Here is a 15002-nt window from a genome sequence, read left to right on the forward strand (position 1 = left end):
TAACAACATAAATGTATTTAAACATGTCGTGTGTGTGTGTGTGTGTGTGTGTGTGTGTGTGTGTGTGTGTGTGTGTGTGTGTGTGTGTGTGTTCTGACTAGTTTACTCATTTTTTATAAAAAACTACTTTCAGCCAAACTGAAAAATAAAAACAAGGTTAAATGGGTAAATTTTCTATAAATATTTTTGAGACTTCATTTTCTTTTCTGACGTAGCCTAATCCAGTTCTTGTTAAAACACACTAGACATGCACATTCTGTGCATTTTGGGCACTTTTTTGTGAGAAATCATATTTATTTTGTCCATCAAACGTGTGCTTTCACTTTAATTGAGCGTGAGCAGCGCAGCAAAAATAGACTCGGCGCAGAAACCCCCGCTTCACTGCTGCTCACACGCGATGCTCCTGTGAATGCACTCATTGATTAACATGCACGGCGGAAAAAATATGGGGTGTGAAACAGCCGTAATGCTTTTTCTGTCAGTGGTAGAGTACCGGCTACATACGAGAAGTAGCCGTATGCAAGAAAAAGTGCAGGTCACTTAAGAGTATAAATGTAGAAATGCCGGTACTGTGTACCGGTGAGTACCGCCCCACTTCGAGCACTGCAAGCAACAGCTAGCTTTTATAGAACAGTTCAATAAACAAGACTTTAGATACAATATAAGTCCCCTTCACACCAAGATCGATAACTATTATGATAACTATATTAGCGTCCACAACAATGCCACTTTAAAATGCTTGAGCTCTTTAAAGTCGTCATGACACGGAAGTTGAGATAGACTTTCTTCCCTATTGTGAAGTATCTCTGAGTGAAATGGCTTTTTGAACAAGAAAACATGTAGGATGGGACTTCATTTAATATCTTTAAAGCAAACAAACATGCTTATAAAATGGGATGAGTTGCATGCTAACATTGGTTACCTACAGGGTTAGGGGGTTTTATTGCTGCTATAAATATAGAGGGTGATTTTAGTCCACCTTCTGCAGCCTCTGCTGGCAACACACGCAACACATGACAGTAGGAGTATGATTGAAGCATTCCTAAATTTTTGCTTTTATCTTGCTACAGTCAGGGTGAGAGGGTCAGGGTCAGAACCGGCTTGATATGAAAGTTACAGATTACACTATGAAGGTTTATAGGTTCAACTTAATAACACATGATGCTTAGAAATGCTCAAAGAGGGGCTTTCTTTAGGCCCTGATATAGGTTTTTGATTGTTAGTGCCGTTGCCATGGTGATGACGGAGGGAGTTCATTAATAACTAACAGGATGAAATGGAACGTGTCTGGAGAAATCCACACATATACGCAGAGAAACTAACTTGGGCTGCAGACAAGGCATTACGAATGACTCCTCTCTCTCGCTCTACACCCCACCTCCTTTTCAAAGATGAAGATTTTCTGGGCAGATAATGATAATGTCAGAATGTCAGATATTATCTTTCTATTTCTGTGTCTCAAAGTCTTCTATCTACTTTGCAGCTTTAATGAATGGAATTGTGAATTAGGCCGCAGGCTGATGAAGTCGGATTGGATGAAGCACGGCTCTGAGAATGAATCCGATAAAGTGTATGATGAATGACTTGAGAGGTGATCAAAAGAATGACCAAATCATTCATTACACTGAATTTGATCAGCCATACAGCTCAGCTTCCGTATAGTGTAAAGAAATAAAACATCAAACCTCTATAGTATCTGAAACCATTATAGTTTGTTGTGGTTGGCTGCCAGGGGGTTGCTATGTGTTCTGGACTTCTGAGTGGTTTTAGCAGGGATGGATCCAGAAATCATTTAAATGAACACTATGATTCTTTTTTTATTTTTATTTTATTAATCAAATTTCAATAATTAGTCAATACATCATTAGCCTGATTCATTAGGAAGTCTATTATAAGTGTTTATATTTAAGACTTGACGGGATAGTTTTGGAAATGGCGTACATGTCACTCGCCAGTGCGAGTCTCGTCATATGCATAAAAAGGGAAAAGTTGCTCCAGCTACTTTGACGTGTGTATGGTGTGGGACAAAAAGTATACTTTATTGTATTTTAAATATATTCCCTTTTTCAATAGTACATTGCAAATATACTAACAAAAATGTTACTATCTTTAAATATATAAAAAATATATTAGCATCATGCTTTTACCTAATTTCACAGTTTCAACTTTTAACACACTTTACAATAGTTGTACTTTAGTATATTTTCTAAAAATACTTAAAGTGAAAATTCAGTTTATTTTTTCAAAAGTGTATTTATTTGCACTTTATTAAAAAATATATTTTTGGTATATTTTAACTGTGTGCTGGAAATTATCATTGTAACAATGCATTGAAAGTATACTTTAAAAATAAATTACAGTATACAATAGTATTTTGTACAAAGTATAGCTAAGTGTTATTTGTCTATTAATGTACATTTGTTATTGAAGACAAAGGGCCCTATTTTAACGATCTGAAACGCAAGTGTCAAAGCGCAAATCGCAAGTAACTTTGTGGGCGGATCCAGGCGCTGTTGCTATTTTCCCGGCGGGATAAATGACTATTGCGCCTGGCGCAAATCTAAAAGGGGTTGGTCTGAAGTAGCTTCATTATTCATAGGTGTGGTTTTGGTGTAACGTGAAATAAACCAATCAGAGCGTCCTCTCACATTCCCTTTAAGAGCAGGCGCGCTTGTTCCATGGCGGATCGCTATTATAACGGCGGATTTGCCAGCGCACGCCAGGAGCGGTTCACAGCCGAGGAGACCGACGTTCTCGTCAGGGCCGCAAAACACAGAGAAGTGACATTGGGGATGATGGGAGAAACCCACCCAAATTAGCTTCAGTTAAACAGGCGTATAATTTGGGTAAATGTGTAGCCTAACTAGATTATTTTAAAAAAAAAATCTAGATAGATCTTTTTCACATCTTCACGGACACAACAATGATTTTCCTTGTGTGTTAATATTTTTCCTTGTAATAATGTATGATTTGCAAAAATGAAAACTGCTGCGTCTGTTTATATTAGAGAATCAAAGTGGATTCGCGTTAACACGCTACATTATGGCCAAGCACGCGCCCTTAAAATACCATATCACTAACGCGCAGCGCGCCACTTTCTTTAGACTGTTTTTTTCCTGGTCAGTGGCGCAATTGCTTTCTAAAACTGGAAAATAGCACCAGGGAAGTTTTGCGCCGGAACACGCCTCCTCTTTGCGCTGAACCGCCCCCGCGAGCGCAAGTTCATTCCCTAATTTACCGACGTGCGTCTGTGGAGGGAAAAGTCTGCTGTGCGCGGGTGCAAAATAGGGATGATACATGCGTCGGTCTACAAAGTCAATTGCGCTGGGTGCAAGATAGGGCCCAAAGAGTGCAATTTGTAGTATATGGTCGGTATACTCGTGGACCTTACCCGATTCGATATTTTTTGGCGAGAACTTAAATATTAGAAAAGTTGTAAAATGTGGAGATGGCATTTTTATTACTCAAGCGAGTAAGGTATTTTATTCAACAGATAAGTTGTCATATGCCATATTAGTTAATTGTAAAGCATTATCTACTGAAGGGTCACATTCATCCGCACAGTCACGCAGAGCCGAAGCACAACCAAACCAAATGCCTTTTTATTTTGTAACCGCTAGAGCGCCAAAAGTTACATAGTGTACCTTTACATTTTTCATTTCCTCTTAGCAATTCTGGATTTGTAACAGTTCCATTAACCATTTATTTGGAATAAATAGGCTATTTGGGAAAAATATTATAGTTTTAAAAATACATCATTTAAAACAATTCTTGATTTTTTTTTTAACACATTTTATATGTATCTTTAACTACACGTTCAACAACCAGTCAGCTACATGGATTTAAGCCATGCATAGTTGTAAACTGTAGCTATATGTGTTTGATTCACTAAAAACGACCTGAGTCATTAGTTTGATATACTACACTGCCGGTTGTTCAGTAGCGAACCTTTATTTTATTTTATCATTAAATTAAATTACATTTTACTTATTATTTTGCTTTATCTTGCCTTAGTAACAGGTTTGTAAATGTATCCAGTCCTTTGGGAAATAGGAAAGTACATGAATTATTACAGGTTTGTGGGCCCATGTGCTTCTAAATGATCATATAGGATATAAAACGTTTTTTTTTTTTTTTTAAATCTGCTTGTCATTCATCTTATTAACTTGTTCAGCCGGTGCCCACATGAGGTGAGATCCTGACTCATGCTGTCACTTTACTGTCTCACATCCCCTTTCATGGCACAATGAAGGAAACCCCCCAGCTACCTTTTTTGGAATATTGAATAAAATAAAATGTAGTTGTTATCTGGTAACCACTGTCAAATGTTCAAGTGGAGGTTGATGATTTTTATGTGGGTTTTAGACAATGACTTTTTTGCTCAAGATCAATATGATATTTTTTTCTAATACTGTCTGTTCATGTTCATAACACAGCCTCACTAGGATTCATTCAAATTTTTCATATAAAAACGCTGCTTTTCTTATTAATGAGTCATTGAATCATTCATTCAATTGTTCAAAGCGCTGATTCGTTCATGAACCGAAACGAATGATTCCCGCCACTGATTCATTCAAAAACAATGAATAATTCAGGAATGAAACACCACTTATGTGTTTTGACCGGTGTTGTAAAGTTTCGCTGGTGGAGCAAAAACAAAGTATTTGGCAATATTTTGTCTGAAATATAAGTTTGTTCGTTTGTTTTTTGTTCGTTGTAATTGTATAACAGCAGAGAAAGCGGCTAAATGCTTTCTGCCGAACAGATGGAAATGAATGATGCTTCATTATTTGAATAATAATTCTTCTGATAGGTCAATTTACTAATGAAGATAAAGTTGCCAGCCTCATCGTTTGTGCTTGTGCAGTGATTAAAATACACCTAGATCCATTTTATGCACTATATGCATTTTAATTATGTATGTTAATTTGATCACATTTTGAATTCATTTTTAAGGAGGCCCAGCCTCCGTTCTCTGACAGAGCATCAATGGCTGCTTAATAGGTTTCTCTCTCAGGACAACCTTGGAAAGCCAGAATATTAATAGCGTCTCCCCCTCATCTCATGTGACATCACATCAGGAGTGAGATGTTGTCGGAAGGTTAAGTGAATGACTTCAAAGTGTACTTAAGTCAGTCTGCATTTCCCAAATCTGGTTCAGGAAGACCCCCTAAAAATGTTGCTCCAACTCTGACTCACATACTACGCTAACTAGTTGACAAATGTGTCTGGAGCAGAAACATTCTGTTGGGATAATCTGTCTCTGAGTCATTGGATCCACAGTACAGACAAGATTTCTTGTAATGACTGAAATTTATTACGTGAACATTTACCTCCCTTATAGCAAATGCACCATATTAGAAATATATATCACTATGAAATGAATACATAACATAATTGTCAACTGAAGGTCAGGAAAATCATCTAATATATGTTCAAAGAGCCACGTACACGTTTGTTGTCTTAGGTTTTCAACCAGGCATTATGAGCGATATTAAGCAATTTGGGCTTAGTTTTGTATTTGCCGTAGTAATCTTTGGCTTTAAAGATGACTAAAGTAATTATCATTGAATGTATTTAAATTCAACCAAGTGTAAATGAACATCTTGGGACTGAACAGAAATTGGGATTCCCCCTTAAAGTGAACATTTCTAACAATCACCCAACCATGAGCGTGAAATTGTAGCTAAGCAGTGCACAGATCTCATAATGAAGAACTTCAGTTGTCTTGGTAATCCCAATGATTAACAAATGTGGTTTGCAGTGTACAGCAGAGGCGGCTATTTTGTAAGGGAGAGCATCTTGAATCACTTTTGAACTATATGCAAAAGCTCACAAACGAATGACATGTTTATACAATTGAACTAAAGCTGAGCTGTTTTACCTAAATGCAAAACAAGCCGAAAGTGTGCAAAAGGCAACAGCACATGACGTTTAAAGTATCAAGACTACCATCCCCCTGCTAGAACACATGGCTGTATTTTTCTGAGGCTAAACAAGGACAGATATTTAATATGTAATAGAAATTACACAATTCACCTTTAAGCAGACTTAAGATTGAGATCCTAAAGTTTCAGTTGGTATGGTATTCTGTGTGATATGATATGGTATTCAAAAGTTTGGGGTCAGTTTTTTGAATATTTTTGTTAAGCAAACATAATTAATGCTTTAGTTAAGGATGCATTCAATTACTCAAAAGTCTCAAGACATTTATATTGTTACAACAAATATTTAGGTCTATTTCAAATAAACTGTGTTCTTTTGCACTTTCTATTCAACAAGAAATCCTGAAAAAATTTGATTTCCCACAAAAATATTCAAGATTGTTTATTGTCACTATACAAAGTATACAGTAAAATTAGAGCAATCCTTGTAGTGCAATCACATAACTAGTGCAAACTAAATGTCCAATTGAAATAAGTAAAGTTTTCAACATTAATAAAATAAAAGTAATGTTTCCCAGCTAACAGGGAATGTTCTGAGAGCTTTGGCTAAACGTTCTGGCAAGGTTCTCTCTACATCTTGTAAAAAGGGATATAATAGTTCAGAGAACATTCAGAAATAATGTTTTCATAACTTAATGGAACAAACCGTTCAACATATTTTTGTTAGCTGGGTTCACCTTGAGCACTAAATCAGCAAGCATATTAGAGTGATTTATGAAAGATCATGTGACTGGAGTAAAACTGCTGAAAAATTCATCTTTGCCAGCAGGAATAAAAAAATAATAATTATATATTAAACTAAAAACTGTATTTTTAATCAAATAAATGCAGTTTTGATACGCATAAGAGACTTCTTTCAAAAACTACCCAAAAAAGACCCCAAACTGATGAATGGTTTCGTAATAGAGATCAATTTGAAAAATAACAGTACATTTAACAAAAGACGCAGGATTTGAGGTATCATTCATGTTCGTAGGACTACACGCTAAGGTTTAATACTTGCCTAAACCAGCACCACTGAAATCAAAGCAATGGAGGTCTGACAGAAAGGGTGATTGTCAGCTTTAATAGAGACAGACAGTTTTAATAGTACAAAATTAGGCAGAATGATGGATTATAGAATGATAAAGACCTCAACTGGTCTCTGAATGTGCATTTGATTGGTGTTACAGTAAATGTTTAATCCTCCATCAGGACTGTGGCTTGTGGCAGTGGAGAAACGAGCACTTCTACCATGTTTTTGTTCTTTTAATTCTTTGTTATTGTGCAAGAAAACAATGGCAGAGGCGTTTTATTTAGCCATCTAATTGGCTATAATCAAACCATAGATTGTGACACAAGAGACGTTCTCACCTCAACCAGATGTGCCTCATCAGAAATGGATCACAGAACTCTCTTTCTCTTTCTGCCTCCATTTCCTCACCCGGCAAACTCACGCACACGTACAAAGACCACCAACACACTAATAACTACAACCACCGACACACCCACAACCACTCGGACCTCAGCCACTCCTCTCCTGATAGCCTAAATGGTGGTCATAGGACATTATCATTAGTTCTATCAGAGGACATTTGCTCAGGAAGAGAAACAGAGCCGTGACAGTGGGTGTGGAAGATGAACCCCGCGCACAAATTACGCCGAGACGAGTCAGATGATCTCATCACTATTGATAGTAATGAGTCCAACAGCAAGGAGCACAGATACATCAGATCAAACGGTTTAGGTCATTACCGAGATGCACATGTGCACTCACTCACTCGCAGGCATACCAGACGTGCAATCACAAATACCGCACACAATGAAAATTATACAAATAAGCACACGCATGCCCACACACACGCCATTGAGGCCAGTGTCCAAGGTTTGACTTCAAAAGTACTCGTGTATCTCATACGATTTAACTCATTAACAGTCATTTAGCGTGACATGATAAAAGTCATACATGCACACTCTTAAAAATAAAGTTTCCAATAAGAACAAAATGGTTTTACAGCTTGACAAGTCATTCCTGTATGAAACTTGTGAAAGTTTCGTTATTTCCACGTAGCAAATAAATATTATGTTTTTTTTAAAGTTTCACAGTAAGTAATAGAATCTTGATAAGAAAACCTTTTTCGAAATTTCATTTTGATTTCCTCTTTTTATTCTCTAGCAGGGTTTTTAATGTTAACTAAAACAAACTACAGTGTAAATTATATTATTAAAAGATTATATTATTGATAAGTTATGACAACATATGTTTGTACATTACTTTAACTCGTCAAAATAAGTATAAGTTATACAAGATTCAACTCCTTAAAGTCAGTTTAATGTAATTTAAGTTGAAATTACTTAAACATTCAAGTTTACTGTACCTAACAATTGAAGGCAGCAATTTTCTTACAGTGTAAAACTATTAAAACATTTCTGTTAATTGAAATAAAGCTGAAATAAAATAAATTATAAATATTAGTTGTTTTTTTTGTTGTTGAAATGTTGCTATAAAACTAACTAAAACTAAAACTGAAATAAAATAAAAATTTAAATTAAACCTAAATTTCAATATTTAAAAATAAATAAAACTAATGACTTATGACAAAATCACAAAACTAAATTACAAAAAGTTTACCTAAAATTAACATGAAAACTAAAAATATAAAAAACAATTATCACAAAATTCTTTCTGCAGTTTAAGAGTATATTGTGGTTGATTGTTTACCACACTTATTGGAGATAATGGATGAATTTTGCAATGTCGGCAGTTATTGAACTGAACTGAATCAACACTGAACTGACTCAAGCTGAATAATGACACTATTGTCTTTTTTGAGCTGCTTTACAGCAGAATTTAATTCTGTATGCATCATTGATCATTATTTTCCTGTTTATCTCTGTAAAGCTGCTTTGAAACTATTTGTATTGTATAAAGTGTTATAAATTAAGGTGACTTGACTTGTTGTCTTGAGTTTGACTCTGGCTTATGATATTTTCTGATCCCAGTCTTGCTCAATCTCTTATTGCTTCCTAGCTGTTCTCTTTACACTTTTCTCTCTGTGCCACAGGGCCAAATATAATGTAAAAAAAATACATTATATATAGATTCAACTGCTGTTGAGTTTACAAAAGGACATGCATGTATAGGGCCCACCATGCGAGACAGCATTTTCTTGCTGAAGAGCAAGTGACCCAGTTCAGTGGATTCCTGCATGTTTTCTTCTGACAGCATTTGGGATTTTAATATGTGTTTTCTTTATTCTTTTTTATTATACTGGTTATCCGTTGACTAACATTCCTGCAGCTCAGTGTGTTTATTGTTGCTTGCCTTTTAATCTTTCTTGGTGTTCCACAATCATTAGTCAATCGCTCGGCTCAGCTGAACCTGCAGAGAATCACTCAACATTGTTATTAAATTATTTTGTTATTAAATATTTTGGCTATTTTAAAAATGCATGTTTGACAAGTTTAAATGCATTCTGAAAATTCACACCTATAATGCACACAATGGCCTAGGGCCGACTTTATGTATTATTAATATAACATTTTTAATCTGTTATTGTATAAAAAATATAAATAAAAGATATATATATATATATATATATTTTGGACATACAATTATCTCAAAGAAAAATAAATTATTCAAAATATATCAAACTAATTTTAAAATTATATTGTTCTTTTATTTATATAATTTATATCTATTTTAAAAATTAGTAGATTTTTAATTTCCACAATTTTCTTTTAATTTGTATGTATTTTTGAACATGAAAATTATTTACATAAAATATAAATTATTAAAGGTGCAGTCCGTAACTTTTGGTGCTCTAGACTAGAGGTTAATAAACAGAACTGCATGCATCTTGTGGAAGAACATTGTAGCCGGAGCTACTTCTCTCTGTTTATGTCTATGAGAAGTCACACAAGTACTAGCCACTCCGCAGCCGTACGACCCGTACCAGTCTAAAATAGTCAGAATACAAACACAGTTTGGAAAATGGATTCGTGATGAACTCCCTTCATGGGGTGATATGATGCGATTTCTTGTTTTCCTTTTTCTTTAGTGTGTTATGTAGTTGTTTGTGCATGTATAAAATCTGCAGATTTACAAAGCTCAAACCCAAAGAGATATAAAAGGCGTGGCTCAGCCACGCCTTCCTAAAACGCTTCGTTCAAACACCCCCCCCCACAAATCTACATCTGTGGGGGCAGAGTTTCACAATCTTGCCCAAATGTATAAGCAAAGAAAGAAGGCGTAACTTTTATTCTCGCTGTATTATTGTTGCCGCCGGCGCCACCATGTCGTGGAGACACTGTGTTTTTCGTTGCGAAAGCCAAGCTACTTTGTTTGGCCTTCCAAAAGAGGACACGATTAGAAAGCAGTGGTTAAGCTTAATTTGCAACACTGTTCCAGAACAGTACAACCAAAATATTCGACTGTGTGCTACGCATTTTTCGAAAGACTGTTTCCAGAACCTGGGAGTGGTCGGCTGTACAAGGCCGGCTGTACAGAAAGGCTGATTCTGAAAAGTGGGACAATTCCATCATTGCAAGTACATTCTGGCGGTTCTGACTCAGAGACACAGACTGTAAGTAAGTTTACATATTTTAAGAATTTGCTACTGACTATTCAAACGAGTTTTGAGCAATATAGAGTAGCGCTTGTTTGCCGTTTCTACGATTACAAAATGCAGACGGTTTTATGTTTACTAGTGTTCTTCTCACACCCGTAGCGCGGCGCGACACGTAAAAAGACAGTATAAGTCATTATGTAATTATGTCCCCAATGGATGCAACAAATAAAACTTTACCAATCTGATACGTTCTGGTCCAGTCGCGCTCGCGTTGATCAGCTTGGTCATCTGCATTTTCCGGATCAGGTAGTACTAGTACCGACATTATCACCTGTCATTATTGCTTTGGGAGCTGATGTTCCAAATATTGTAAGGGGCGTGACATTTCCGTCACACGCTTAAGGTATTCGGACCAATCACAATGCCCTGGATCGCTGGCCAATCAGAGCACACCGCGCTTTTCAGAACAATGAACGTTGTAAAAATCATAGACAGTATATAAGATGGACACAGCGACCCCATAGGTTTCAACTGAGAAAAGTGAAGTCAATTAGAAGCACTCACTTCCTGATGGCTGAGCGTACTGCGCAGACTCAAACTGAGCTTGACGATGTAGATGTGACGTGAGCAACCTGTCTGACAGCTGTGAGCATTAGCTGTCCATGAGCTAGCAGCAGGAGCAACTTTATCACTCTCTATGGGAGTTTATCAGACTTTATGCCTCCATGTCCCCCCGATTGCTTGCGAGCTTCTCTGCCTGTCGATACGGTAATTTCTTGACTGTGCAACAGAGAGTCGCGTGGTTATGACGCAATCGTTAGCCTATTTTTACAAAAACTGCTTCTACGGGGCCATAACGTAAGATACAACGTAATGGAGCCTTTTATACATTGTCGTGTTTCTTTAGAAATAAATAATGGACAAATGGAGTCTTTAAACGCCTCAGATGTAAAGTTATTCGCTGTCAAAGTGACGCCAAAATGAATGGGAGTCAATGGAATGCTAACAGCAGGAGATGTTCTGCTACAATGGCGGCCCCCGGGGAAGCTTCAGTTTCCGGCTGATGGATTACCCTCTTGGTAAAAATTGACGTGTTTCAAAAAAGTGGGGCATAGAAGAGCAACAATAATCTAAAATACTTACACATTTTTTTACTTTTTTTAACCTAAAACCACGTAAACACATTGCATCAAACCAAATACACAAAATAATGTTCTTTTTAGAACCGCCATATGACCCCTTTAATAATAATTTATTTTTTTAAGCCATTTTTCTACCCTATTTCTGGAAGATGGAAGAAAGTGAGAGAGAGACTGATATGCCTGAGATCTGCTCATCTTCAACACCTCTCCTCCACAGGTGGCAATCTGAAACCCATCTCTCTTGCCTGCTGATTTTGGCTTGTAGCTGTTATCTTAACTTAACCTTTACAAACTTTTCAGAAAAAGAGAGAAATATCCCTGACACGTCCAGAAGCTTCCCATGCACGGCGTGGCTGCTGTTTCCCTTTCTTACAACAACAGCACAGCGAGTGTATGTAAACAAGACCTCTACACTCGGCTCCATCATTTCATATCACAACTATTTTCTTTTTGATGGGGAATGTGTTTTGCCCTCCCCTGACAATCAGTCTCACTGAAAACTGCGCGCACACACACACAAAGAATTTGGCAGGGTTGTTTGAACTAAGTTACAAAAAAAACCTGTTGCAACTGCAAACAGCACGTCTTTCATTTTGTCACTCGGCACAGATCTGCATGAAAACAATTCATAGATAAAGGCCGAACTGACAGCGTGACATCATTCAACAATCCTTCAATCTGTCTATCTGCTGGATTATACCTCAGTCTTACAAAAGACTCTTCTGACACATAATCAGTCATAATTTGTGATTCTATGCCAAATGACAATTTCAAAATGCATGTAAATAATCAGCAGGATCACGCATGCCTTTCACAAATACTTTAAACACCTCTGTGTTTAATACACCTGCGTTCCCGAGGAGCCACACCTATCGGCACTTTGCACGGAGACTGTATTATACACAATTGATATATATATATAATTTAAGTTAAATTAAGTGATATACTATTAAAGTGATTATTGTGATATATTTTATTGTGATATAATTTATCACAAATTATGTATACAAATACTTTAGCTAAAATAACATGTTTTTAATGATGTCTAAGTAAATAATTGTCCAAAACAACCACTTTAGCAAAGTTTGCACTATTTTCGGTTTATTTTGACAAATAAAACAATTCATTTTAGTTCAATATGCAGTCATTAAAATGTTCATTTAAAAAATATTAAAACTTTTTTTTTTTTAAGTAAAGACTCTGAAAGCACTGAATGAAATCCCATAATAATTTAATATAGATTTAATTATAATATTTGGTTTACTTATAAATATGGTAATTATCTCTTAGGTGGACACCCAATTGGATGTATGGTATGTGCATCTGAATAACCATGTCATGTTAACAAATGGAAAAGTCTGCCAGCTTTTTATCATCATGTTAATGATTGTGCCTTCCCCCAACAGCAGGGGCGCTACTTTTACATATATTCCGTTATTGATAAACTGTTACTTTAAAAGGTAACTAAACCCCTGGTCAGAACCTGACTCCACCCACTGGCAATATTTGAAAAATGCTGGAAAAGTGGGCAGTGCCCAGTGGAGGGGGGCGTGCACCTGAGACATGTCTCTCTGTAGGCAAGGGCGTGGTTAGCTGGTACCCTCTTACATCACAGGGTACCACAACTGCCAATAGGAAAATTCAACTGCAGTAGCCACCGTTCAACCTGAAGAGGGCATCACTCAGACGTTTTTACACAATATATTGTAGAAATAAAACACTTTATACCCAAATGTCAAAAAAAATTACTTGAATCAATGAACAGCATTAATAAAGCCCCAGTTTTACAGATCATTAACTAAAAAAAGTTGTTTTAGGGTTTAGTTACCCTTTAATTACCTTGAACAAAACTGAATATTGTTAACATTAACAAGACCTTTGCCTCAAAATATAGTCTATCATTTTAGCGATTCTCATTTGCTACAAAAATACAACATTTTAAAAAACATTAAATATTAGATCAAATTAGCGCAGAATCAACTTAGCGTTGCTGTCGGCGATCGCATCAAGGATCACTCAAATTTTGACAAGCATCATCAAAAGCAGTTGTTAAGAAAAGTCCTGAGCTGAATATTTGTGCCATCTAGTGGTTTAAAAGAGAATAAAGTCAAATGCACCTTTTACCCCGGTGTGCCTTTAGCCCTGTTGTATGTATATATATATATATATATATATATATATATATATATATATATATATATATATATATATATATATATATTGTTACTAACTAATAATGTTACTTTTAAAAGTATGTTACAATATTGCGTTACTCCCTAAAAAAGTAACTAATATTAATGCACCTTTTAACCCCGTGCGCCTTTAGCTCTGTTGTATGTATATATATATTGTTACTTATTAATAATGTTACTTTTAAAAGTATGTTACAATATTGCGTTACTCCCTAAAAAGTAACTAATATTAATAATAATGCATTTATTTTAAGTAATATTGCATTACTTAGTTACTATTTATGGAAAGTAATGCGTTACATTGCAGACAAAGAAGAAACATGCGATAGAAGCATTGCCCATAACGCGATCATCAAACATTACACGGCATACAAATCTAAACTGCTTAATGTTACTGGATATAATGTTGAACCCATGAAGAGCTTTTGGGGTGTTGATGGACATTCTGAATCTGGAAGTAACAAAAAAAATGTAACGCTATTTTCTCAGCTTTTTGTTCAAAATTGTTACTTTTTTAATTAAACTTACCAAAATTCAAGTGTTAATAAAAAAAAGAATGCATGAATGCTATAATATATATATATATATTTTTTTTTTCTAAGCAGAGACTCAGTTCTTTCTTTTGAGAAATAGTATGTTCAGATAATCCCAACAAAATATTCTGGGGGCCATGAAAGTTTTGTGAAAATTATCAAAAAAGCTGGCAACTTAAAAAAAAAAAACCTGGCGGGGAAAGAGTTAATTGCATCACATGAGCTAAAGTCGCTATAATCATGATAATGCCTAAATCTCATTATAATCGCATTATAAGGGTGCATGTAAACGTAGTTGTTGATATTGCTGTTTATTTGATTGTACTTATGTTTGTATATATCGTCAATAAAGTTGTAATCATAGTCAGTCTCCAGGTATAGAATCAATCAAATGCACCGAAATGGAATAATCCGTCTTGCTTGTAGGACAAGTATTGTTTTGATGCCAGTGTACTTTACCTTGGTTACAAAAGGCTCATTTACTCTCATTGAGGAAACAAACAAAAACCAACACATATTCGCCAACATCCAATAGAGCCTAATTTGTCTTGTAAATGCTTTGTCAAAGAGCTTCCTAGAGGTGTAGGACAATAGTAACAGGGAAAGAGAGAGAGAAACAAAGCCAAAAATAAAAAACAGA

This window comes from Phoxinus phoxinus (genome assembly GCF_949152265.1).
Source record: "Phoxinus phoxinus genome assembly, chromosome: 18".
Classification (NCBI taxonomy): Eukaryota; Metazoa; Chordata; class Actinopteri; order Cypriniformes; family Leuciscidae; genus Phoxinus; species Phoxinus phoxinus.